General features: G+C 41.8%; 1 protein-coding gene across 3 annotated transcripts in view; it reads right to left on the reverse strand.

Moving 5' to 3' along the window:
• The window catches only part of BABAM2 (BRISC and BRCA1 A complex member 2), a 308,015-nt gene that overhangs the window by 105,087 nt on the left and 175,109 nt on the right, over nucleotides 1–27,819 (reverse strand). The window lies entirely within an intron of this gene.

Here is a 27,819-nt window from a genome sequence, read left to right on the forward strand (position 1 = left end):
AGCTTCCTGTAGTCAGCCCCTGGTCAGTTTCAGCAGCAGCGGCTGAGTCTGGAGCCAGTTCCGACTTACATACAAATTCAACTTAAGAACAAACCTATAGTCCCTATCTTGTACGTAACCCGGGGACTGCCTGTACTAATGGCAATTGAACCAGGGGGATTGTACCAATGCAGTCCACCTATATCAACTATCTTGTATGCAGTTTGGTCTTGAATTTACATGCTACGCATCAGTACTGTTGTTGAACTGTGCACATATCCTACCATTCTGGGCAGAGGGCCCTGAAGGAGCAGTTTGCAAGACATTCTGACAAAGGCAACCCAGTAGATCATTGATTCAGGGCATAGGATCTGTATCAGAGTCAGAAATGGTCTTTATATGACAGAAATCTACATACCATTGGAGGGTCCTTCTGGCTTTGGTACCAAACTACCAGACTACATCCAGGGCTATGATACTCATCAATTACCCCAATTTTAACATTTCCTGTACTTTCTGAACTCTCAGGGATTTTTCACCTTCTGGGACTTGATATGATTTCTGAATGGGCTTCACCAGAAGCCCCATCACAGATAAGATGAGCCACTAAGGGGGTTCATCCCAGTAGTGGTTAAGAAGTTTTTTATTTGCCTTCTCTGCTCATTAGATAGCCCCTCCTTGAATGGCACCTTCTTTATCTGAATTTCAGCTGACTTAGCAGGCTGAAACCTCATATTCTCTTTTCCCTTTTCTGGGAGGATGAACAGACTTTAACTGAGTAACATGATAAATCTGCTTTTGTTTTTGCTGGTCCGGGCAATACATCGAACAGTCCATTGGTTCCACCCAATGGAGTACTTTATATGGGGCTGCCATTTGGCCACAAGCTTGCTGGGATGGAGCGGAAGCACTTGGTCTCCTGGATGGAATTGTGTCTTTAGCCACTTTATTATACTGCTGCTTGTCTTTTCTTAATCCTACAGAAGTTAGTTTGGTCAAAATATTCTAACCTTTACCTCATTTGAATGACATATTGGAGGACATGGGTAAAGCGGGTAAAGTGAACTTCCCAAGACTACCGAATGAAGACTAACAGTCCTCAAGGCTGTCTCCCATAAAGAAGTGCAAAAGGGGAGAAGCCTGTGGAGGCCTTCAATACTTCTTACACACCATAAAACTGCACTGAGCAACCTGCAGCCCATGGGTTGCATGCAGCCCTTCGGGGCCTAAGAGACATTTTGTTTACTGTTGCCCATGTGCAGAGATGCCAGATTACACTGGTTTCTATCCACATAGTTTCCCCTCCCCCCAGTATTAGTAAAGTGACATGCACATAAAGCAAGGGAACATGAAATGAGGTGTGTACTGATTACATACAACATGGACTGAGAGAGCCATGTACTCCCTTTGCATTTAATGAAAGTCCAGCAATTAGTTCCATTGACACAGTGCAAATTGTAGGTATACGAGTACACTTAGCAAAACTACCCTATCCAGGGAGACTGTCTTGGTTACAACAAACTTGTGGCCCACAGAGATGCAGAAGGGCCACTCATGCAGCCCATTTACTAGCCTAAGTTGCTCATTGCTACTGTAAATAAAAGAGAGGCTAGGGAACATCGGGCCCCAGGCTTTGGCCTCTATTACAACAAGGCTACGTCTACACTGGCCCCTTCTTCGGAAAGGGCATGCTAATTTTGAAAGTGGGAATAGGGAAATCTGCGGGGGATTTAAATATCCCCCGCGGGATTTAAATAAACATGTCCACCGCTTTTTTTCCGGCTTGGGGAAAAGCCGGAAAAAAGCGTCTAGACTGGCCCGATCCTCCGGAATAAAGCCCTATTCCACAGGATCTCTTATTCCCACTTTGAAGTAGGAATAAGAGATCCTCCGGAATAGGGCTTTATTCCGGAGGATCGGGCCAGTCTAGACGCTTTTTTCCGGCTTTTCCCCAAGCCGGAAAAAAGCGTCGGACATGTTTATTTAAATCCCGCGGGGGATATTTAAATCCCCCGTGGATTTCCCTATTCCCACTTTCAAAATTAGCATGCCCCTTCCGAAGAAGGGGCCAGTGTAGACGTAGCCCAAATGTTTTAAATATATTTTTAAGGGTCTTCTTGAACTACTCCATCAAACCATCAATCTGGTGATAGTAGAATTATATCCAGCATGTTCATACTGTCAACAGTGCCCAAAGCCATTGGCACAAAATTTGTTCCTTGATCCGTGACAACTTCTGATGGAAGGCCAATCGGAGCAAAAGAACTGGACCAAAAATCCATTTTGGGTTTTCTTCTGACCCAAGTATCAGAACATAGGAAGAGAATGGTCTAGCTATAAATGGACTTGGGAATACTGGGTTCTTTAGTTAGGAGATGTCTCTCTACTCTACTTGGTACAAAACCTCATCCTATAATTTAAAACAGGGAAACACATCTTCAATCTCCTGTATGTCCATGCGGTTTGTGGCACAATTCCTATCTGTATTAGTTCCAGTAGTAATCCAGTAAGAGAGCATAGCCTTTGGCCACTCAGCTTTCCCAATGTAATTGGAGTTCCCCATTTTATTTCCTGCTGCCTCCTTTACAAGGATCAGTTAATCTAGTTTCCAGCTCTCTTTCAGGTGCAGAGAGTGGAGCTAATAAACCAGTTGCAGGCTTTTGATGCTAGAGGCGTGGTATCACTTGTGCCTTAACAAATGTTTTAAAAATATTGTAAGTGAAGACTAAAACTGTTTCCTCTCCCTTCCAGCACTGCTGTTTTCCAAAATTCATCTTTTGCTTGTGTAGTGTCTTGGCACTTGACTTTGCTAACTCAAGTGGGAACAACTTCTGTTGCTACAATTCCAGGATAACTTCAAAGGCATATAAGGGCAAATATGGGTTATAGATTTCACAGACACATTTTGCTTCATTGTAGAGATCAAAACACCAATATACTGCTTAGTTTTTTTCAATGTTATGATAAATGCATAGTGTGAGATAATTCCTCCTAGTAACAGACACAAAAATTAATATTACTATGAATTTATGTGTGCTATATTGACTATATCATTACAGGAATTTATTATTGGAGTCTTCTTAAGTTATACAACCAAAGTGATAAGGAAAGTGCTTTTACTTCATGATTACACCTATAACTTGGATGGGTGGTAATTAGTTGAAACCATGTTGTTCACTTGGCCTTACGTTATTTTTTTCCTTTCCAAAATGGTTACTTTTGGGAGATTCAAAATACCAGACCCAAAAAACAGAAATGGACAATGTCAAAAAAGACTAATGTCAGAACTTTGAAAGCTACTGCTGATGTGTCATTGACCATCAGCATTAGAGAGACATCTTTCAAGGTCTCCCCCCAATACAATTCCTTTCTAAAACACCTAAAAACAAGGGTGGATTCTCCTCTTCTCATTATAGAACCTGACTGTTTTATTATTACTAAAATAATATTTCCTTGCTGGACTAACAAAGAAACAATGAACCAGATTTTTATTAAAGAACTTGGCATCAGGTTATCTTAAAAAAGTATGAGGAAGGCTAGCAACAGTTTGTATTTTATTAATCTAATCCAACAGGTCTATGTCTACTTTTCTTGCCCAGAGCTGAATTCCTGTTGCCCAACAGAAAACAAACTGGTAATGCCAGAAGAAATACTTAACTGCATATTATTTTGCTTTGGCTCAGCAAGCAGATAACCATATATATAAAACTCTGACAGGATGCCCTCCTATAACAAAATAACACCCACCACTTTTTTGTTTTTGGAATATGGACAAACCTAGTTATCAGTGACAAGTCTCAGAGAGGTAGCCATGTTAATCTGAATTTGCAAAAGCAAGGAGTCCTATGGCATCTTGAAGACTAACAGATTTATTTGGGCATAAGCTTTCTGATGAAATGGTTTGTACCCAGAAAAGCTAATTCCCAAATAAGTCTGTAAATCTTTAAGGTGCCATAGGACTCCTCATTGTTTTTTTTCTAGCTTCAGAGGGGTAGTCAAGTTAGTCTGTAATTGGAAAAACTTAAAAAACAACGAATAGTCTAGCAGCACCTTAAAGACTAACAAAACATGTAGAAGATTACAGTAAGAGATGCCTCTTGGACAGAACACTATTTAATATATTCTCTAAAATAGCATTCAGCTCAACTTACATCATTTTTCACACTTAAAATATGTAAAATAATATGCTCTCTGATTAGTCTAATCAAACAAATGCATACTATGTGTATATTACAATATTCACCTATTATTACAAGAAATCTAGCATCTCTCCCAGGTTCTGTCATGGCAATGAGTTTCCACTGAAGACCCTGTGCTATAAGTCCTTCAGAACCAAATTCTGGCAGATATAAAGGACCAGAGGTTTGGCAGGCTAGTAAATACATTTTTTATATAGCAGCGAGAAGTGTGAATAATGTAGTGTTTTTGCACAGCAAACCTGGGAGAACTGATAATCTTCAGCAAATCATATTTTTTAATGGAATTTTAGAAAACAGTGGTTGCAGATACTTTGGGAATGTGCATCACATATTAATGTGTACTTAACTAAATACAACATAAAGACAGCATCTGTAGGTAGGATAGGGTAGAGCTGAAGGAGGACAACAAAGCCATCCTGTGGGCAGAATTACTGACAAATGTCCAAGTGGGTGGACAGCAAAAGATGAGTTGTAGTTAGTGATCCCAAGTGGCAATTCTACCACTAAGACATGTTGAGGGTCTTTTATCGCTGAGGAAAATAAGAAAATAAATCAAAATAAATGTACTTTCATTTCCAGTTTAAATACTATCCACAGCTCTCAATTTAACAGCTGCCTTAAAGCTTATGTGAGTACATAAAAAACAGAACAACTGAAAGAGCCACAAATATTAGTTTCTACAGTAGAATGCCCTTCAAGGAACTTGACCACAAACTCTTGTTTTAATTATATTGTTTAATTACAATGTCTCACAGCAAAATATACTTTAAGGACATTCCTCCATAACTTGAACTGAACAGACATACTTCCCAGGTAGCTGGAGATGAAATAAAAGAAAATACACAGCTACACATATACTGAAAATTAACTTATACTAATTAAAACCCAGTAGTGTTTCAACTGTATAACTTGTTATGGTTCTACTATACTTCAACTTAATAAATGTATGTCTATAAACTTTAAGATATTTCAAATTCTAAATGGCATCAACTGCAGGACTTAGTTAGCTATTACTTAACAAAGGAACTGGGAGTTGCCGTAGTGAAAGGTAAACATTGCACATATTATGATGCAACATGGGCGATTGCAGACAGTCTCAGCTATTAAACTATTAATTCCAAATACTCCCAAAAGATTGGGAGGGGAATAAGTAGTGGACACTGGGCTTTCTTTTATCTTGCCTGCCTTGGAAGTAGACTGTGTTAACTGTCGACACAAAAGATGAAGCAGTCAGGTGAACTGCTGAGGTTATATCAGTGGTATTTAGACTGCAATTATGTTTGACATATATAATTTAAGATGGAAATAATCTTAGTACACTAGCTATGTATTAATGTGTTAAAGAAAGAACAGAACCCTATACTGCATGTGCATGGTACTCTCCAGTATGCATGGTACTCTCCTGTACCACAATTCCTTTGGTATAGTAGCAGTGGTATGAATGGGATTTAACCATGGAGATATAAAATTTCCTGGTTTTCTGTCCTGCACAGACCCTGCACTATTGTAACCTGTGCTAGCTGGCAGCTGTCCCTAAGGGACCAGCCACCAGCTAAGCATTGCCAGAATATATAAGGTACATTCTTCCTCTTGCCCCAGTATGACCCCTTAGGAAGACAGGATACTGACCTTGATGAACCATGAGATGGCCCACTATGGCCATTTTAAAATTTTATATTCTACTAGAAGTTTTACCCAGTGTTGCTCAGGTCCTTAATTCAAATGAGTTTTGTTTTTCTTCATTTAAATAACTGTTCTGGGGTGGGACTGGACATGAGGAGTTCAGTATGCAGGCTGCAGTAGCCACTGACAGGGGAGGAGTCCTTTGTTGCTCTTTTGTGATCATTCTGCAGTATAACTGTCCCTCCTAGCAGAACCTTCCCTTTCCATTTTATGTGAAACATTCGAATTCCAGGCATATCCCATTGTCCTAGTACAACCAAACCCTGACCTTCCTTTCAGTTATGAGAGAAAGCTGCATATCAAATTCAGGGCTCCCAGCTCTTACTGTTTAGGAGTAGGGTTGCCAAATGGTTGAAACAAAAATACCGAACCCCCCCCCCCCCCAAAAAAAAACACCAGGAAACAATTCTGTTGAAGGAGAAAAAAAAGGGGGGGGGGAGACCAAAGTTCTTGAGCAAAAAAATTAAAATAAAACATCATTAAAACAGCATGTCCCCTTTAAGAGTGAGTGCAGGGATAGGAAGAGGGGAGCAGTTGAGCACTAAGACCCTAGGGAAGCATTGCTTCCCATTGGTCGGCAGCCATTTTGTGCCAGCAGCCTTGTGGAACCAGGTAAGCATGGGGACTGGAGGTGTTGGGAGCAGAGCCAGCCTGAGGTATTTTGGAGCCCCGGGCAAGGGTGCGCGGCACCGCCCCCGGGCGCAAGGCGCATGCGCAGCCCAGCTACAGCAGCTGGCGTGCAGCCCAGGGCCCGCCCCTAGGGCGCACGGCGCAAGCGCGGCCCAGTCTGGCCCAGCTGTTGTTGCTGGTGCATGCACTGGGACGTGTAGGGCCCCGCGGCCGTTGGGGGATGGGCATTGCTGGCCAGTGCCGCGGGGATGTGGGCGGGCCAGTGCTGCGGGAGCCAGGCGCACGGCGCCTGATGGCAGCTGTAAGGGATGCCACGTGCCCCTTACAGCTGCCATCAGGTGCCCCCCCATCGGTTGGCGCCCTGGGCAGCTGCCTGGCTCGCCCATGCCTCCATCTGGCCCTGGTTGGGAGCCAGGGAGGAGGTCGGGATGGGGGGGGGGAGGGAAGGCTGGACACTGAGTGTTTGTAGGGTTGCCAGGTGCCTGGCATTTTCACTTCCTGGCCGGGGGGGAAAAAATCAGAAAATACTGGACATTTTAGTATCAGCGGGGTACCCGTGTTAATCTGGATCTGCAAAAGCGATAAGGAGTCCTGTAGTACCTTAAAGCCTAACAGATGTATTGGAGCATAAGCTTTCGTGGGCAAAGACCCACTTTGTCAGATGCATGACATGACATGCATCTGACGAAGTGGGTCTTTGCCCACGAAAGCTTATACTCTAATACATCTGTTAGTCTATAAGGGTATGTCTACACTAGCCACCCTACTTCGAACTAGGGTGGCTAATGTAGTCATTTGAACTTGCAAATGAAGCCCGGGATTAAAATATCCCGGGCTTTATCTGCATGTTCCTGGGCGCCGCCATTTTTAAATGCCCGGTAGTTCGAAACCCCTGCCCGCGGCTACATGTGGCATGGGCTAGGTAGTTCGAATTAAAGCTCCTAATTCGTTACTACCGTTATTGCAATTGCAGGAGGAGTCAGACCAAAGGTCCATCTAGCCCAGTAGCCTGTCTGCCAACAGTGGCCAGCACCAGGTGCCCCAGAGAGTGTGGACCAAAAACAATGATCAAGCGATTTGTTTCCTGCCATCCTTCTCCGGCCTTTGACAAACAGAGGCCAGGGACACCATTTCTATCCCCTGGCTAATAGCCTTTTATGGACCTAACCTCCATGAAATTATCTAGCTTCTCTTTAAACTCTATTATAGACCTAGCCTTCACAGCCTCCTCTGGCAAGGAGTTCCATAGGTTGACTACACGTTGTATGAAGAAGAACTTTCTTTTATTAGTTTTAAACCTGCTACCCATTAATTTCATTTGGTGTCCTCTAGTTCTTCTATTGTGGGAACTAATAAATAACTTTTCTTTATCCGCCCTCTCCACACCACTCATGGTTTTATATACCTCTATCATATGAAACTGAAATTTGGAGAAAAGTGAATTTTTGTTTTAAGTTTTACAGCATTTTATTATTTTTGTACTTTTTACACACAAAAATTTCATTGCCTACCTGGCTACAATTAAGTTGTTTAAACAAATGTGTTGCAATGATGGGAAAAAATTCTGTGTGTCTGAAAACTGTAGGTACTGGGGGTACTTATAATTTTTTTTTAAAAAGAAGTTTGAGAAACACTGGCCTAAAGCATTAACCTATAAGCTTTTGCTTATCAGTTAACTGACTACACTATTACATCTCTATTCTAAACCTTAAGCAATAGACAAAGACATTGATGAAATCTACTATAGGTCTCCAGAATCCTTTCTTTTTAGGGGGGCAGGGAGGTTTAGGAAATTCTTGAATAAAAACCTCTTCTCCCATGCTAAAGAGGCACCAATTCTCAGTACCAAGGATAGTCCTCCTCCTTTGGTTAGGGCTGGTTTGGAGGTACTCTTGTCATTCTATGCGAGAAAATACTAGTGTGCTCTTTGTGAGCTCCTGACATTCCTATACCAGTGAGCAGAGCCTCACCTGACTCAGAGAGTATATAAGAGGAGGCCTTTTTTTCGACAAGGCCTTGGAGGGGGATTTCTTGTGAGAATGTTTTTCTTACTCTCCCCATGGCTTTCTTCGGAGGAATCCTTTAACTAATGACTGTGGACCATTTGATGTTTTCAGCTTGGAAATGACCAACATTTGCTGCACTAACTGGGGATACAATCTTCCATGAGGCACAGAGGCATGTGTTGTGGTCATCAATTACAGGCAGTCCCCGACTTACGCGGATCCGACTTATGTCGGATCCGCACTTACGAACGGGGCTTTCTCGCCCCGGAGGTCGAGGTGGCGGATTGCTACCTGCGAGCTCCGGGGCAAGAAAGCCCCGTTCGTAAGCTGCTCCGGTGCCCCTGGTCTGCTGGAGACCGTCTCCAGCAGACCAGGGGCACCGGGCGGGTTCCCGCGCTTCTGAGGCTTTGCCAGAGCAAAGCCTCAGAGGCGCGGGACCCCGCCGCTGCTGCAGCTCTGCTCCCCGTGTCCCTGGTCTGCTGGGGGGGGGGGGGGGGGGGGCGCGCAGCTAGTGTGCCCCCCCCCCAGCAGACCAAGCTTTTGTTTTGGACCCTGGGGCAGAGCAGCTGGGGCACTGCCGATTGGTCCTGCAGCGCCGCTCTGGGCACTACTGGACCAACCTGGCACCACCCCAGCTGCTCTGCCCCAGGTCCTGATTCAGCCACTGCTGGTCAGTTTCAGCAGTGGCTGAATCAGGACGCCTGGGGCAGAGCAGCTGGGGTGCTGTTGGGTTGGTCCAGTAGCGCCGAGGAGCGGTGCTACTGGAGCAACCCAGCAGCACCCCAGCTGCTCTGCCCCAGGCGTCCCCAAGTCAGCCGCTGCTGAAACTGACCAGCGCTGACTACAGGAAGCCCGAGGCAGAGTTGCTCTGCCACAGGCTTCCTGGAATCAGCGCTGATCAGTTTCAGCAGCAGCTGACTTGGGGTTCTTAAGTTGAATCTGTATGTAAGTCAGAACTGGCGGTCAGTTTCAGCAGCGGCTGAATCTGGACGCCAGTTCCGACTTACATACAGATTCAACTTAAGAACAAACCTACAGTCCCTATCTTGTACGTAACCCGGGGACTGCCTGTACTGGAAAGGCCTGGAGCCAGGACATGTAATTTTCGAATCTTGGGATGCTAGGCATACTAGAGAGACCTAGAGGTTGGGAAAAGTAGAAACCCACAAACACTGAACTCCTAAAAAATACCCTAACTCTATAATTATATAAACAGTTTTTAAAAGCTATGTATAGATGGCTACAGATTTAAACAACACCAGATAACACTACGGACACTCATGTCAGACCATGGGCAGAAGGGAATTGTAAGTCATCTCTATTGCCCCTTATGCCTTTGGTTTGGAGCATGACAAGGAGACAAGCATGGACCAATAATACTTCTAACAAAAATCTTCTTAACTCGGGCGCATGGAACACATGCACATTAGACTGGAATACACACAGGAACCCTCACTTGAAGAAGAAATATCCTCGTGCTGTGTAAGGCTACATCTACATTGCAGCACTATTTTGGGATACCAGAGAATGGTAGAAAAGGAAATGATAGAAAAAAAGAAAGTATACAAGAGGCCAATTAAAAAGAGAATGTAACCTAAAGAAATACTAATTCAAAATATTAGAGAAAGAGAGAGAGAGAGAGAGCATTCATTTTCAGAAAAGCAAACAAAGGGGGCACGTCAATGAGGCATACCATCTTCTGAAGGGAATGTGGATGGTAAATGCTACAAGGCTGTTTGAGCTATTATCAAATGTAAGAACAAAGGGTAAGGATTTAAGCTAAGGAAAGGGCAGCTACAGGAAGACATTAAGCAGAACTTCTTTGCATGCAGTACTTAACATATGGAATAAACTGTAACAAAGCAGCACAAGGGAACAATTAGTATAAAGTGTTCTGGAAATAACTTGGACAAATATCAAGAGGGAAAATATATTGTGGAATACTTCTGCTTTGAGAGGAGGGTTGGGGCCTCAATGGGTTTCCTGCCTTCTTGTGTCCTTACATGCCCCATGTTTCTATTTGTATGTGTCTAATGCCCAGCATATAGGCCATTTAAGGTCAGAAAAGCACTTCAGTAGCACAGCTGCCTCCAGCAAGACAGTCCTTGACATCAGTAAGACATACAGAAGAGCAAAGCTCTTTTACTAGCTTAAACAGAAAATATCTGCAAGCAGAATCGTTTCGCTCTATTTGTACAGATTTTTCCACTGTAAAGCATGTGTTTCTCTGGTGCTAACACAACTTACTCCCTGAAAATTGTTGTAAAAGTATTGCATTTCCTTCTGCTGTATACCAGTTTAGTTCTGGAACTGAAAATAAGTTTTATATTTAGGTAAAAAAGGGGACAAATACAAATCCTTGTTACCCTTAGTCTAGAAATCATGATTGTCCTCCAGATTAATTTATTTCTGTCTGAATGAAAAGTACAGGCACATTTTGAATGCACGTGTTAAATGTCACTTTCACACCAGGCCTGTGATATTAATTCCATGACATTCTATGCAGACGCATACATATTTTTTCCATAATACTTATATGCCACTCACATGATTTCTCAGAATATGGAAATAGAAGATTCTCAGAATCTGAAATAGATTTTAGACCATCATTACTTTGGTGTCACTGTTAAGTAAATACCTAAAACCAGCGGTTCTCAAACTTTTTGGGCTCTGGAGCCCTTTACATGCGTAAAAATTTATGTGGAGCCCCAGAGGTCCACTGATTGTATGTGTGGTATCTATCGATGTTTCCAGTTTGTCAACCTTGCGGAGCCCCTGGAAACGTCTCGCGGAGCCCCAGGGCTCCGCGGAGCACAGTTTGAAAAACATTACCTTAAACAATAGTTTAGCAAGCTTTCCTCAATCGGGGTCCCTAATAGCATTTTGTTGCTACTCATACCTAATTTGCACAAATGGTGCAGACAGGAGCAACCCTATCTCCAGTTACTGTGCTGAGAGAACTACAGGCCCACTTGAGCAGAAAGGTGATCAGATCTTATACGCTTAGGACACTATAGCATACAATGAGTAGGGTGGACGTATGCACCATTGTAAAAAAATCAGTGAAATTGTTCTAGCCCACTGGCAGTGTTCCCTTAAGCTGAGCACTTGGGCGACCAACTAAGGAGAGGTTTAAATGCTGCCCAGTTGATTAGCAAAGTGATCATTGCCAGGACCATGTGTCTTACTGGTGGTGCACATGCACACATGCCTTGGTTCACATAACAAAATTTATTCTGCACACATATGGGAAAATTAAAAGGAACATTGGCCACAGGTACCGTCCATTACACCAACAATGTATTTGCTGTTACTCAGAAAAGTCTATTTGTATCTACCTAGAAATATATTGTAATAAGAAAAAAGTCACGGTTCATAGACATGCTCACTAGAAAGTAAAGTTTATAGTCTGATCATGGAGTTTAAATTTCCAATTAGTACTCAAAATACAATTAATGTTTTATACTCAATAGTCAAAATACCACTATTCAAAAATTGCCAAATATATGCTAAATGGCACATTTACACACACAACAGGCCCTATTTCCTGTAAAATCTATTAGCGAGAAAGTCCATGTGTAATGAATTAGATTGAGAGTCACACCTTTGTTTCAGTGCATTATAATGTGAAGAACTGCAATTCTGGTAAGAATGGAGCTTCCAGTTACACTGATGTTGTTCTGTGAACAAATGACTTTACTATAAGAACTTCACAGTATTCAAAAAAACCAAAACACCATAATCTAAATATGCAGAGCTAGTGACAGTAAATTGAATTCTGTAAGGGAAGATGATATCACTGTGCAATACTCAGGTTTGGAGCTATAAAAGAGTAGAAAAAAATGTTCCCACTGCAACAAAAGTTTAAAAGGGGAGTGAATTAGAAATCCTCTTTTCCATACATTTTGAATACATTTCCATTTCTATATTCATTACATTGACTGTGAAGACAATTTTAATTTATATATATATATATATATATATTATTCATTTCAGTAAATAATACACGGTTAGAAATTAGAAATGGTAAAAGGGTAAAGTTTTAACAAGAACAAAAATTTTGATGTCCCACTCATACTAAAGTTGCAGTACTGTGCTTACAATTAAGGGATATAAATTAGCAAATCTCAGTGAAAACTCATTATAAAATTGGTTGTAATAATTAATTTTGACACACTTTTCTTCCAGTAAGAGTGATATTTAGTTTTCCTGCAGAGAAGTAGTTTTTGGCAGTTTGGCATACTCTAGTACTTCTTCACTGTGATTTCCCAGCTACTCCCCTTAGCACTAAATTGAAATAAAGCAACTTCAAAAGCTAGTTCTAAGCTAACTTGTTCTCTATATGCTGTATTGGTATAGAAATTTATCCTTATGTTATAAGCAAATTCCAACAAAGTCAAGTAGGGATCTAAGGGAAAGGAAATTTCAAAAAAGAAAAAAGAGTTAAGCAGAGTTGTCAGTTTCTAAAAGAAACTATTAAATGTGTACAACAATAAACAATTCTGATGCCGAGGAAAAACAGCCATATTGGTTTTCTACTTTTCTTCCTATGTCAATAAGGATCTGTTTAAATTAATTACATATAAAAAAGGAATTGAGCAAATAGTGGTAAGAAGTAGGGATGTTGGATATGTAACTGAATAGTCGTGTAACTTCATGAAATATAAATGGTTACATGAGTATTTGATAGTCCCAGGGGACGCAGATGGCAGCCAGTGTGCTCCCGGCCCCACTACCAGGGAGCCCCCGGCCATTTTGTGCTGCTACCTCTGTATCAGAGGAAGCAGCGTAGGGTGGCAGGCAGGGGAACTAGTTTAAAAACCAGGGTCTGAGCTCCCCAGAGGCTGCTCCAGCATCCCACGGAGCAGCTTCTATCTGCAGCAAATCTGGGCCCACCACTTGGGGTCCAAGCTCCCCATGGACAAAGGCTGGTCGGTGGCAGCAGCCCCTGTCCGCACATGTTCCAAGCTCCCTGTGGACAGAGACTGCTCCGGCATCCCACAGAGCAGTCTCTGTCTGCAGTGAGCCTGGGCATGCCGCAGATAGAGGCCAGTCTGCAGCAGCAGTTCCTATCCAGGTAGGGTCCAAGCTCCCCGTGGACAGAGGCTGCTGCTGTTAATCTTGTAGTTGATTAGATGTTGACATCCCTACATTTCAAGGAGGAGTATAAAAAAAATAGCATGTGCATATAGGAACAGAATCAGGAAAGCTAAGGCCCAAAATAAGTTTCAATTAGCACGAAACATAAAATGAAATAGGAAGAAGTTCTATATATACACTGGAAGTAAGAGGAAAATGAAGGAAAGTATAAGTCCATTACCTAATGGCAAAGGAAAGCAAATAATTGATGAAAAACAGATGAGCAAAATTTTTAATGTTTAATGTTGCTTCAATCTTCACTAAAAAAGATAATTGTGAAAAACCGCTTAGCAAAATTTGTATTAGCAATAAATGAGAAGAAACTCAGGCCAAAATAGGGAAGGAACAAGTCAAAGAATATTTAGATTTAGAATATTTTGAATATAATTTGGAATCTAAAGGAATGAAGCAATGGACATGAAATATCCTGATTTTAGTAAGACTTTTGATAGTCCCAAATGACATCCTCCCATAAACACATTTGGGAAATATGGTCTGTATGAAAATACTACAAAATAGGTATATAACTAACTGAAAAACCACAATCAAAGAGTAGCTATCAATAGTTGGCTGTCAAACTGGCAACATGTATCATTTTCTGAATCCTCTTTGTTTTCCAGTGGTGTGGGGTATATCCCACAAATGGTACAATTCAATATATCCATTAACCACTTGGTTGATGAACTGCAGAGTACACTTATAAAATTTGTGAATGACACTAAGCTGATAAGAGTTGAAAGTACTTTGGAGGATAGGATTAAAATTCAAAATGATCTTGATATTAGAGAACTGATTTGAAATCGGTAAGATCATACTCAATAAAGTTAACTGTAAAGATACAGGTGTGAAGAAATGTAGCAGCAAATTGGAAGCTTTTCCACCAACCACAGTCAAGAAAGAATGGAAAAGAGTTCCCCTTGGAGGAAGACTGGCCTATGCCCTCAGGGTACGTCTACACCGCAATGCTATTTCGGGATACCAGAGTTATCCCGAACTAGCTACCCGGTGTTTTTTGAACGTATCTGCTATTGAAAAATATAGCGGACGTGCTATTTCGGCATCCCTGTAAACCTTGTTGCACGAGTGATAAGGGATGTTTTGAAATAGTGTTTTATTTCAAAATTTGGCATTGTGTAGATGCGCCAAATTTCGAAAGAGCCTGTTTTGAAAAAGAATTGAAATAAGATACACAATTTGCATAGTGCAAATTGCATATCTTATTTCGAGCTAAGAGTGCAGTGTAGACATACCCTCAGGGGGCAAAGATAGTTAAGGGCTAAGGGAGTTCTGTCACACTTCAAGGAGCAAAAACACAAGGAACAAGAATCATACAGGTTGGCACTTTTAGGGGAACAGAGTAAAATAAAATATTTAGAAGTGGTGATGTAAAAACAGGGATTATAAATAATAATTAAATATAGTATAGTATAACCAAGCAAACACTCATGATAATAAAACCAAACAATATACAAGAAAATTAATGCTCTTATTATATTTGATTAGTCTATCTGCAGGAATAGGTCTGAAAAAATTACTAACTCGATTAAAAGAGTTTTATTTGGCTAAGACCCAAAATTTGTTTAAGGTTTTTGAATATAGGTAGATTATTCCACAGCAGTCAAAAGGATGAGGGGAATATGATGTATTTTAAAATCACATTTCTGTCTGTTGTTTCACATTTTATTTCTAACTTTTTACTTGTGAAATTTTGCATCATATCACCAATCTTGCAGCTCTGTGGTGAATGCCCATCAATGCATGCAGTAATGCATATATCAACATACATACATACATTTTATCTTTAATCGACCCATATAATAATTTGTCAGCTTTCACAATCCCCTGCCAAAGCTTGAGGAACAACATGAACATTGTAAGACAAATAACATATCAACATCTCAATGAAAACAAAGGGTGGGAAAGATCATGCACTACTGTAGACATATAAACAGTTAAACCATGTGAATCAAAGAATAAAATCTAATAAACTCTTGTAAAATCCCATGATTACAAGACTTTCAACATCCAGCTAGGCATAAGATAATGAATTTTAATACCTCATTTTAAATGCTCAGTAGCAGTAACAGTTATACCTACCTATACCTATAATGCCCATAGGTATTATACGTGCATATTTTGGAAGCTTAAAAGAAAAAAAGAAGGATGTTGTCTACTGCTGATAAAGTAACATTACTATAACTTGAAAAAAGTAATCGTTCTCAAATGTTTCCTTTCTGCAGATCTCTTTATGAGAGACAGAGGTAATGTCATGGCCAATCTCCCTAACACTCAACGTGGAACGAGGCGTACAGATAGATCGGAATGGCTACGTAGTTCGAACTATCTATCGAACTATGGCGGAGCCGGCTTTATGCTAATGAAGCCCGGAAAATTCAAATCCCGGGCTTCATTAGCAAGTTCGGTATGCATACATTACCCCGCTAGTTCGAACTAGCGGGGTAGTGTAGACATACTTGAATTGAGAGTGGATAATATAGGGTAACTGCATATATTTCAACAGTGCTGAGCTAAGAAAAGGCCTCCTCTCCAAGGAAGTGGTAGAAACTCTATCTACTATGAGATACATTTTAAAACTAGATTGGTGTGACGGGGTGAGCCAGCCCCACATTGAACTCACAGGTTTTAACCAGGTTACCCTGTCTAAAGGAGCACTTCCCCCATGACCCTGCTGGGCACGCTCAGTTCGTAGCCCAGCTATAAAAGCCTGTGGAGAAGCTCAGTCTGGGCTGACTGCTGGAGGATAAAGACTTCAGAGGAGAGCTCCTGACTAGCACCAGCAAGCTGCCTGGGGTATGAAATAGCCACATCCTGGAGAGCTGTAGCTATGCCAGCCTAGCCCTTGGTATGTCGACAGCGCTAGGCTGAGGACAGAATTCTTCCCCTGATGTAGCTAATGGAAGGAAAGGCAGGAAGGGGGAGTCCCTGTGCTTAGAGGAGAACCTCTCCCATCAGCATAAGCAGTGTCTACACTGAAGCGCTCCCGCGGTACAACTGCTGATGTGGGGAGACAACAGAGCCACCACGGCTGCCTATGTGGGAGGAACAGCCCTTGGGGAATTAGAGGATCCTGCGAGAAGATACCCCGTCGGACCAGGTAGGAAGTGGTCCAGCAAGGGTGCAGGGGTAGACTCTCCCACCCTGGGAACCTTGGCACGTTTCAGATGGATTCCCTGCCGAGGGAGTAGTGGGCCATCCTGCCACTCCCAGGGCCCTGGGCCAGGACCTGGTGCAGTAGGGTGGGCTTGGGTCCCCCTACCAGGGGTGCTGCCCCCCCAGCGACTTGCTGTCGCAGGGCCTTCAGCCCTGCCTTAAAGGGCCAACCAGTGTCTGGGAATAGAGACTCGGGCTGGTTAAAGGACCAAACACCAGCTTGGTGTAAAGACTCCGGCCAGTGGGCCAATGGGCCCTGCCTTAAAGAGCCAACCAGTGACTATAGAGACTTGGGCCAGTGGGCCCTGTGTTAAAGGGACAGTCACTGGCTTTGCCTAGGGACTCCAGCCATTGGGCCAGCGGGCGGTGCTTTAAAGGGCCAATCCGTGACTGTATATAGAGACTCGAGGTCCTACCCCCACCCTTAAGAGGGGGCAGGAAAGGCCACTCCATGACAATTGGGCAAACACCAGAAAATGCACAATGGGAAAAAATCCTGAACTGGCCTCCAGGGATTAATCAGAAAATCTAATGCATTATTTCCATCTCTGCCTTCTAGGAATCTAAGAAGTCTGTTAGATGTAACCTTGTTACCAAAAAGTCATCTAGAGCAAGGATTTTCAAATGGTAGGAAGAACTTGTGTTCGTGCACTTCTGAATAGATCTTGTGTGTTGATTCAATTAGTACACAAATTATATTAAAAATTACAATGAACAGTCACTACTGATATGAGACTCATATAAGGAAAACACTCTAATGCAAAATAATAGAACGTTTTTATTACCTAATGCACTTTAGTTGCACAATTTTAGAGTAAAATGTAGCATTAATTCTTACCATTACAGTTTACTGTAAAATGTGTCCACAGTTACTTATAATAAATTATAATAAGCATTTTATGGTACTTTTTGTCTAAGGACCTCTCAGCAATTAACTGCACAAATAATAATCTTTACAACATCCCTGTCAGGCAGGTGTTATTATACCCACTTTACAGATTAACTAACTGAGAATGAGAAAATTGAGCTATTTGTCCAGGAACAGATACAGCAAGTCAGTGTGACAGACCTGGAATCAGAATCAAGGAAACCTGATTCCAACTCTCTTTTTCATTTGTTAGAAATCATACTGCCTCCCTATTTGCAGTAATGGAAGTTACAGGTGTACATCTTGAGCAGATTAGATCTTTGGCACCTATTACCCAGCTCTGTTTCATTCATCAGAACAGCTCTCAAGGACAGGTAGCAATTCTGATTATCTCTTTGTGCTAGGATAATACAAATATCAGATAAATTTATGTCCTTGGGTAACTGCACTTCTGTGCGCTGTATCCTTTACATTTCTAGTACACTACTCTGTACTCATTTCCAGTACACATTGACAACTAATGCTATGCAAAGGACACAAACATTAGATAAAGTCTCATGGGCAAATATGTATAGTGAATTCAAATAACTTTATAAAGAAAGTTTTATAATGTGAGGAGAGCTCTTATTTAACACAATAGCATTAAATGTATACACACACACAATCTTGAAATCAAATATTTATTATTTTATGCTGACTGGATTTTCTTTTTGAAAGCACATTTAGAAACTATGAAAAGGTGGTAGTATATAAGCTCTCGTCAGAACTAGAGATGTCAACAAGTAGACAACTATATGATTAACTGATAAGCCTAGGCTGTATAAGAGGCAGAAGGGGGGGAGAAGCAGGAGTCAGAGCTGTGGGGAGACGGCTTAAAAGCCAGTGCCCCCCCCCCCCAGCACTTGCTCCGTGCTGCCACCTGCTACCCTCCTGTCGCACTGCTGCCTTGATCAGAGGCAGCAGTGGGGGAGGAGTGGGCAGGGAAGACTGCCATGAAGCAGCCTCTGTCTGCAGGGGGTTCAAGCTCACTCTGTCCACGGTGAGCCTGAACCTGAGGCTTCCCAGAAGCAGCCCCTGTCCGTGGGGTCTGAGCTCCCTGTGGTCATAGGTTGGAGCAGCCTTTATCCGTGGTGAGCTGGGACCCCATGGACAGCAGCTGCTGACGGACCAGTCTGTGTCCGTGGCCAGAGGCTGCTTTGCGGCAGTCTTCCCCCCCGCCCGGTAGCAGCCTCTGTCCATGGGGAGCTAGGACCATTATGTAGAGGGGCTGCTGCCGGCCTGTGCTGCTGTATCAGAGGCAGCAGTGCAGGGTGGCAGGCAGCCGGTCTGCATGGAGAGCTGTTTTTTAAAAAGGCTCCCCTTTCAGACTGGCTCCTGCCTGGCACCCCACACTGCATGGAGTGGCAGGGGCTCCCCAGGAATGTGGCTGGAGTGCACTGGCTGCTGGTCCCGGTCCTGGGGACTATTGAATAGTTGTGTGACAGCAAAGATTTAATGCTGTTACATAACTATTAAATTATCTGATATCTAACATCCCTACTCAGAACAGCTGCTACTCAGACACTGGCAATGCAAGCCTTTGCCATTTCACCTCTCCAAAAGTGCCTGAGCCTGAACCTGGAAAGAACAATTACAGGGGACAAAAGGGTAAGTCAATCTTTATAACCCATTCAGGCCCTGTCGCTTACTGAGATCATTGATAATATAATTAATCAATAAAAAATAAGGTGATGTTTTAATGAGGTGGTTATCTGTCCACTAGGAAACAGTCAGTGATCATCAACTTATTTTAATAAGCCAAAAAGACTTGTGATATTTCTAAATTAGATACCCCCAAATCTGATAACCTCAAACACCTTTCTCTCCTCAACAGACTTGTATAAAAACAACTAGATGGACATATCTAAATATTGCTCAGGGGTTGTTTACATTTGAAACATGGTTGAACCATTGTGTTTCCATAAATACTCTATTCTAGGGCAAATACACATGCGAGTTTAATTTTCTTCCTAAATTGCTTTTGTTGAAAAATACACAGGGCTGTTAGAAACCTAAAACAGACACCATGCTCCTCTTCTTTTTTTAACGGGAAGGGGAATATTTAAAAAGTTAACTAGTGTTGAAAACTTGCTGAATATGGAATTCCATCCTCAATCATGAAGAACTTTTCTGGCTCTGCTCCCAGACTAGTAAAACCAACATTTCAGGGTCTAAAGGATAAAGCATGGATCCTGTACCATTAAAGTGAAACACAACTGCTATTGAAAGCTGGTTTTCTTAGCATACTCAAGTTTGTGCATTTATCACAGAAAAATTCTCCAGGACAACAGTATTTATTATAGGATTATTTCTGTGAATCAGGGAATGCAAGCACTAGCTAAACAACATTATTTTCATTATAAAATCCTATTTAAATGCAAAAAAAAGCTAGCCAAATCATTTTAATTTACTATTAATAACAACTGCTCATAAGGAAAAAAATTAAAATTATGTAAAGATCTGTCGCCTTGTAATGACCTTGTTAAGCACTAAAATAACCTCTATCCTCTCCTGTGGAATTTAGATCTTTAGCCTCTCACTACTTTCTTTCCCCTGGTCTACACTACAGTGCAGAGACAACTGGTCAGGCAAGAACCAAAGGGGCAGCCAGCCATGTGATCCTTCCTAGCCCGGGGAAGGGCCTGAACAAACTCACTTTATCCTAGGCCCTGCCTCTCTCTGTCCCTGCTCTGCCCCCTTAACACCCTTGCTTCGCCCACTCCCACCTCTTCCTTGCCATTGCTACACCCCTTCACTGCTTCTTCCCCCAACCATGAGGACTAACAGGGCCAGCACCGGCAGCAGGAGTCTGCCACCTCCCTTCCACACTCTCAGCAGCAGTGGCAGGATAAGTGAAGAGAGCCAGTTCCAGATGCTTTGCTCCACCAGCCTCAATGCTCTACTTCCTGCTCGGGAGAGTGGGGGAGATCCCACCCCTTCCCCAGAGTGGTGTGGTCGGGAGATCAAAGTAATTGGGACTGCTTTATTCTGCTTCCCCTGCTGCTGCCAGTGAGTGCAGAGAGACCTGACCCCTCCTGCCAGCCCCCATCCTGCTAGTCTCCCAGCCAGCTGCTGGCCATCCCATCCTGCTTCCTGTGTTCGGAGACATGTGACCCCCTCCCCCATGTCCCCCATGCTACTGAGTTATATCCCCCACTATGCCAACATATTAATTGCACCTTCATGAGAGGTGAAGCTTTTATGTCAATGTAGTTAGGGCGATGTAGTGTCCATGCAGACACTCAGTTACACCGCTCTCCCGCACCGACCAGCACTCACAGCCCAAGCTGTAAATGGTGGTGGGGGGCTCTGAGTCTCACACAGGGCTGATGGCTGAGGTTGTCAGCTCCCAGACAGCTGGGCTCCAGCTGTCAGTATCCCTTACTGCCCACTTTAGTGGATGGAAAACACTCTTGGTGAGGACCTGCACCACCTACAGAAAGAGCAAATGTACGTGTGAACCACCACTTTAATTACTGCAATGGCAGTGTGTCAACGTACGTTAACTTAATTTTATAGTGTATTTAAGCCCTTAGATTCTAGTAACTTTGACCATCACAAGTAACATAATGATGTGACATGTTTTCTTTCTATTATAAATCTTTTCTTCTGAGAGATTTTTACAACACATTCATTTAGAAAAGTAGTAAATTCAGTGCTTGTAATACGTGTTGGACTGATAGTCTTGGAGATTATACCATAGAATAGGAACAGTACAGGTAGGAGCACTATGAGTTTCTCATCTACCATACCACCAACAGGCTTCAAGGCTGGCCTGGAAAGGCCTCTTCTAGGAATGGAAAGTCCAGTCATTCTCTAACTGTGTCAATTTTATACTTCTGAGGAAACCTCCCGCTGTTACTCTAGCACCAGTGAATCTATGGTAGTGCTAGCAACAGCAGGCATGCGTGTAAACAAGGTGCATCAAATTTTACTCTAATGACATCTAGACCTACTTAGTGGCACTGTTGCCACACCAGCAGAACAGCATACTGGCGCTACAGTAACAGTGAAAGATTCCCCCCAAATACTAGCGTAGACAGGATTTATGCTACTACAATGACCATGTTTACACTACAGAACCTACGTCAGCATTGCTATGTTGGCATAGCTCCTTACAATAGGCAGAACATATGTCAACAGAAGGAGAAGTTCTGAAGTATAACAAAAGGAGTTCACCATTTCCCTGAAAGACATTAACTATGCCCTGAGAAGTCCTTTTCAGTCAGCACAACTATGTCTACACTGGGGATGTTTTTTTTTTGGCATAGCTATGTCAGCTAAGGGTATGCTTTTCTGTTACTTCTAGCTGACATAGATATGTCACCATAACTTTATAGTTTAGATAAAGCCACAGAAATTTTCAGTCTGCTGAGACTGCTAACAAGGAGACCAACCAACAAATTATTGCAATGGCTGCCCACTTACAACATACAAAATCTCTTCAAGCAGAAAATGTATTAAAGTGTTTGAACCTGGATTCAATTTGTTTAAATTTCACAAATATTTTCTTGAAATTTCAGATAAAGCAGAGAGTGCTTTTCAAAACTCAAACTTATATAAAAAATTAAGCAAATTACTTTTAATACACTCAAAAATTATTGGCATTTTGAAAAACTAATATAAAAGCTGCTAACTGCTTATGTCATGCAAAAGCTTTTCCTTCCAAGGATTTTTTTTTAACTGCGGTAAGCAGTGTAGGAATAGGAGTCAAACTCCTTGGGGCCTGATTCTGTATTTCTTAATTGAGAGCTAGATCAGGCTCCTGAGTTGTATTTTTTACTCAGCTACTAACTTAATGCCTCACTTTCTTCTAAGGTTATGTCTACACAGCAGTGCTATTTCAGAATAACTGACATTATTACACAAAAACATACAAAACACACAAGCAGTATTTTCTACATAATGTCAAAATAACGTTGAGCTGGAGGACTGCTTGCTCCAACTCCTGTAACACTCATTGTATGAGGAGTAAAGGAAGTCGGAGGAAGAGTGTTCTATTTCACAATTAGCATACCTCAAATTGTGTAGCTTATTTCGATTTTAGTCCTGCTGTATAGACTCGCCCTAAATGATGGCACTTTCCCAGTTTTGTTAAGCCCTTTTAGAGCTTACGCCGATATGTGCAATGTAAATATTCTATTTACCATGAACAACAATACAACAATGTGCATTTTAATAACTGTGCATAAAAACAGTGTATTTAGATCATATTGTGTTATGCCTCAAATTGCTAATATGAGTTGTGGGTAAATATATATTTAAAAAGTATGGATAATGTGTTATTATAGGATAGGGCTGAACAGTGTCAAAATCTTTTGGAATATTTGGCCAACTTTCACATTTCATAAAACAGATCTCTGCTTTACTTGCTCCCAAAATGGAAACACACATAGCAAAATAAACCTTTTTTATAAAGTGTGAATGTACAGCTCATTTAAATTCCTCACTAAGAGGGATATAGCCAGCGGCGGATTTAGGGCAGGGCGAGCGGGGCGGCTGTCCCAGGCCCTGCGCTTCCCGAGGCCCCACGCATGCGCTGTGGCGCCACGGCGCAGGCGCCATGTCAAAGAAGGGGCCCCACGAAATTTCGCTGCCCAGGACCCCGCGGCGCTGCCCTGGGCCCCGCAGCACTCTCATCCACTCCTGGATATAGCTGGCAGTATTAACAAAGTTACATTGCAATTATCTAGGAAAGGGGCATTTTGTAACATTGTTCTGTTTCTGCAAATGTTGATAATTTCCCCAAAATGCTTCCCCAAATTGCTATTCTCTGTCCTCAAAGCCTGCCACATACAAACTGTTTTGCTAATTTGTTTCCAAAGTTTTGGTATATTCAATTATAATCTTTAGCAGAGTCAGGAAACTTGTGGCAGTGTACAACACAAGGTAATATGTTATGACCTCAGGACATTAATATAATCTTCTGGGTTTCTTGAGGCTTTTTGTAATTTTGAAAAAAATGTCAAATAAGTAAATATTGCTGGTTAAATGCTTCAGGTTTCAAACAATGGAAGTGTAGCTTATATGATATCTTAACTGTGTCAAAATCTCTGTCAGGACCATTTTATGGGACGTCAGAGAACTCAAATTTAACTTTGCAAGAAAGACCAGTTCAATAGACAATATTCACAACCTGGTCATGAAATTTCTAAATTACAAGAATAGATATTGTTAGAATGAAAACAGATTCAGCAACCTAAATTAAAGGGCAGGAAAACATGCTGAGAAGAGATCTACCTCAAAAAAAGAAAAAAACAAACAAGAGAAGAGAATAAAAATTACAGAGAGCATAATTTATTGCATAGTTTATTTGAAAGTCTAATTTATTGCAAATGAATATTGGCAGGACAGTTTCCCACTCTGGCACTCCAAGTGTAGAAGGTGAAGGTCTGCAAGAGAGCTTAAAAATCTTGCATCTACAGGCACTGGTTACAAAAAACTTCCCCCCCAGAATCATAATACACAGGTTTTGGGGGGATCACTGACACCATCAAATGATTTTTATCCCTAAAAAACCAGGGGTGAACATTTGAACTCGCCCCCAGGATGTGAAAGATAGTCCTAATGACTTAACCAAGCGATCAAACAATGGAGGTGCTAATTGTTCTTATCAGCCTCTTGTAACTTGAACAATCTATTCACTGTCTTTTTTCTCACCCCATTTTCCCCCTTCCTCTTTTCCTTCCCCTCCCCCTTCCCTTATTTATTCTTGGATATGGACTTTCAATACTCCAGTCATCTGAACAAGTAGGTTGTGCCCACAAAAGCTCATGATACCATCTACATGATTTGTTAGTCTTTAAGGTGCTACTAAACTATTTGTTGTTTTTAAAGTTTTTCCAAAATCTTGGAGTGGCTCAACCCATTAAAAATTACTGCCCATCCCTGAGCTGAGTACTTATGCTTTTGTCATGCTGTGGAAGGAGCTGAAGAGCTACTCCTGCTCAGAGGGAGTAAAAGTTACTAAGGACTTGCCTATAATTGAAAAGTAACAGAGATTATGGCAGAGTGTCAATTTAAAGTGCTACAGCAGTTCCTGAGTTACTCCATTCCCCAACAAGAGTGTCCACACACAGAGGTAAATAGATACAATTACACTGAAAAGGAAACATGCTGAATTGAGAGGCTGTTTCCTCAACATGCCCTCTGTCTGTATGAAGTAGAACTAGGGCTACCATAATTCCCATTTGGGCTGGGACAGTCCTTTTTGTAAGCCCCATGCTGCCATCTCTGCTTCTTTGGCATATGGGGCAAATGCCCACTTTAGTCAAAAAAGCAGGATATGGAAGAACATGGCAGGGGGATGGCCAGCACCAGCCTTGTGTGAAGGAGGGGGCAGGGCTCAGATGAGCAGCTATAGCCGTTGAGAGTGGGGGAAGCCTTGTTCCAGTCCCATATGGTGTTCCATTTTCCCATATGATCTCCTAGATCTAGAACTCCGCATTATTGCTAGAGAAGATTAGTAGGAGCAATGCAAATGTGGATGGGGAAAGGGATGATAAGATACTTACTTCTTATCCCCTTCCACCTGCAGATTTTCTGCATTATTACTTCCCTACCCACAGAGACGAAATTTATGGAAATTCATCACTTACATTCAAAGTAGTAACAATAAAATTACCAAGTAAAATGAATGACCATATCTGTATTATTCTGACCAAAAATGTGCCAGCAATACTATTATTAATATTACCAGTTTGAATCTCCCATCTAAGGGCAACAAACAACTTAAACAAATTAATCAGTAAAGTCTCACAACACACTTGTGGAACACTGTAACTAAGTACAACAGTGTATAGAAAACTAAATAGGCCCAACTTTTATTACATTAAATGTATTTAATGATACAATCAGTTAAATTCAGCATTAATTAAAACATAAATCAGTTAATGTAATCAATTACTTAAAATAATATAACTACATGTAACTTTTTACTGTAATTATGTGTATCTGAGCTAACCTTTTCATCATCACAGAGCTCATCAGAGAAAATGAGATGCATTTAAAATCAGCCACTAATGAAATCATATGACCATAAGTAATGTTGGAGAGACCATAAAGCTTTTCTAACATAAAACTAGTTTCTAAAAAGACTTGAAAACTTAAAAGAAACAATATATTATACATTTTCTATAGATTTTTCTTCCCTAATATCTTGTAAACCATATGATTATCTCAAAACTAATCTTGGATGTTTTACCCCATCTCTTTGGTCATTCAGCTTATCCATCAATGCCCTTTTGGTTTAAATATCAGATTGTCATGCCCTTTCTCAAACTTAATACATTATTAGAGAGCTATTCTAAAATTATGGTAGTGAATACTTTTTGATCTCTTCTACTCCACTTAAGAATGATTTCAGCAGTTAAGAGGAATGTCACATCAGTACTGACCAGAAAAATAAAAGCATCATTGAATTAATGTTAGCTTAACTTGACGTCTATGTAATTGCAAAGTCTAATGTAGTTACTTCTGTGTAATAATATAAGTAATCAAATAAAATGCTTAACAAAGTAAAACAAAAGAAGATGAACTTTAAGATCTCCTTTTAAAGTATATTAATATCAAACACTTCCACGCTACCTTTTGGCTCCTTATTCAGCACTCTAGACTCAAGTTATATTTAGGCAACCAGACTCCTTCTACCATTCAATTTTCCTTTGTAAGGACATTATTATGAATCTTTGAAGATTTCTTCAAGATCACAAACTAGGAAGCTTTTCCTTTGGGAAATGTTCATTTGTCAGGTCCATACTGTGGCAGATCAAAGGCAGCGGACTGCAGAAGTTTGGTAGAGGACAGGTACACGGGTAGTTGGATGAGTAGGTTCCTGTTCCCTGAATAGGCTGCCAGGTACTGCTGCTCAGCAACCAAGACAGGTGAGAACCTGAGTCTCATTAAGAGCTGTCCTGCAACTTCAGCTTAGTGAAGGGGTCTCTAACCTTTTTAAGCACAAGATCACTTTTTGAATTTAAGTCAGTCCAGGATCTTCCTCAAACCCAAATATGCCTGCTCTACCCATTTGCTGAGGCCCTGCCCTCCTCACTCTGTGAATATGGGGTATAGGAGAAGGGGACAGAGAGACATCAGTGCCCCCCTGCTTCTGTCTCCCCCACCCTGAACAACAAGCAGGAAGCTTCCAGGGGCACCTCTAAGGCTCTGGGCAGGAGCAGAATGGCAGTACAGGGAGGGGCAGCTGAAGTGCCTGCGCTTGATAGTCTCCCAGCCAAACCAGTCAGGATCACCTGTCAGAGGCTCCAAGATTGACCAGTAGATCCCGATCTACTGGTTGGTGACCACTGGCCTGATGGAAGTTAAGGCCTGCTGGTCCACTATAAAAGGCCTCTCCTCAGGGCAAGGAGAAGAGGGACGGACTGGAGAGGAGGAAGCACAGAGTGCAGGCAAAATTACAGAGTGGCAAGCTTGAGAGGTTTTCTCCAAGACACCAGGGAAAAGGTACTGAAGGAATGATTGGGGAAGTGGCCCAGGGAAAGGCTGCTATTCTGCGGGGATAAGGGCAAGAGCACCACTAGTGGCTGCCATCTAGAACCTTGGTCCAGAACCTGGAATATGTGGGTGGAACTGGGTTCCCCCCAACCCTCCCCATAACCAGTGGGCCACCACCAGGGAAAAGGGGACCTTTAGATTGTGGAAGGGTTTTCCCCTCCACGTTTGTGTCTGGCCTATGATTAAAATGGCTCATGAAGTGGGAAACCCTTGCCTCTGAGAGAAACAAGAGGTAGTGGGAGGCTCACCACAAGCCTCTGAGGCAGACTAAAAATCCACCAAAAAGCACAAGACCAAGGGGGCACAACTAGAGCTCTTCTAAAATACAAAATAAGGACCTGCACTACAAGAACTTCCAACTTATCTCTAAGCAAAAGTCACTTGTAAGTCTGAACTGCTTTTGATGAAACTTTCAGGCAGATATTTCAAGACTGAAGCACTGAAGGGGAGGGGGAACATTGGGACATTGTTAATTCCAAAAATGGAAGAAGCAAAATCTAATGGAAGCAGATAAATTTTTCCCTCTGACCCTACCATTTTAGGAGTAAAAATTAGTTTATTAGATAGTCTGTGTGCCAACTGTGTTGTACAACAA

Source organism: Pelodiscus sinensis, chromosome 3, assembly GCF_049634645.1.
Source record: "Pelodiscus sinensis isolate JC-2024 chromosome 3, ASM4963464v1, whole genome shotgun sequence".
NCBI classification, from domain to species: Eukaryota; Metazoa; Chordata; order Testudines; family Trionychidae; genus Pelodiscus; species Pelodiscus sinensis.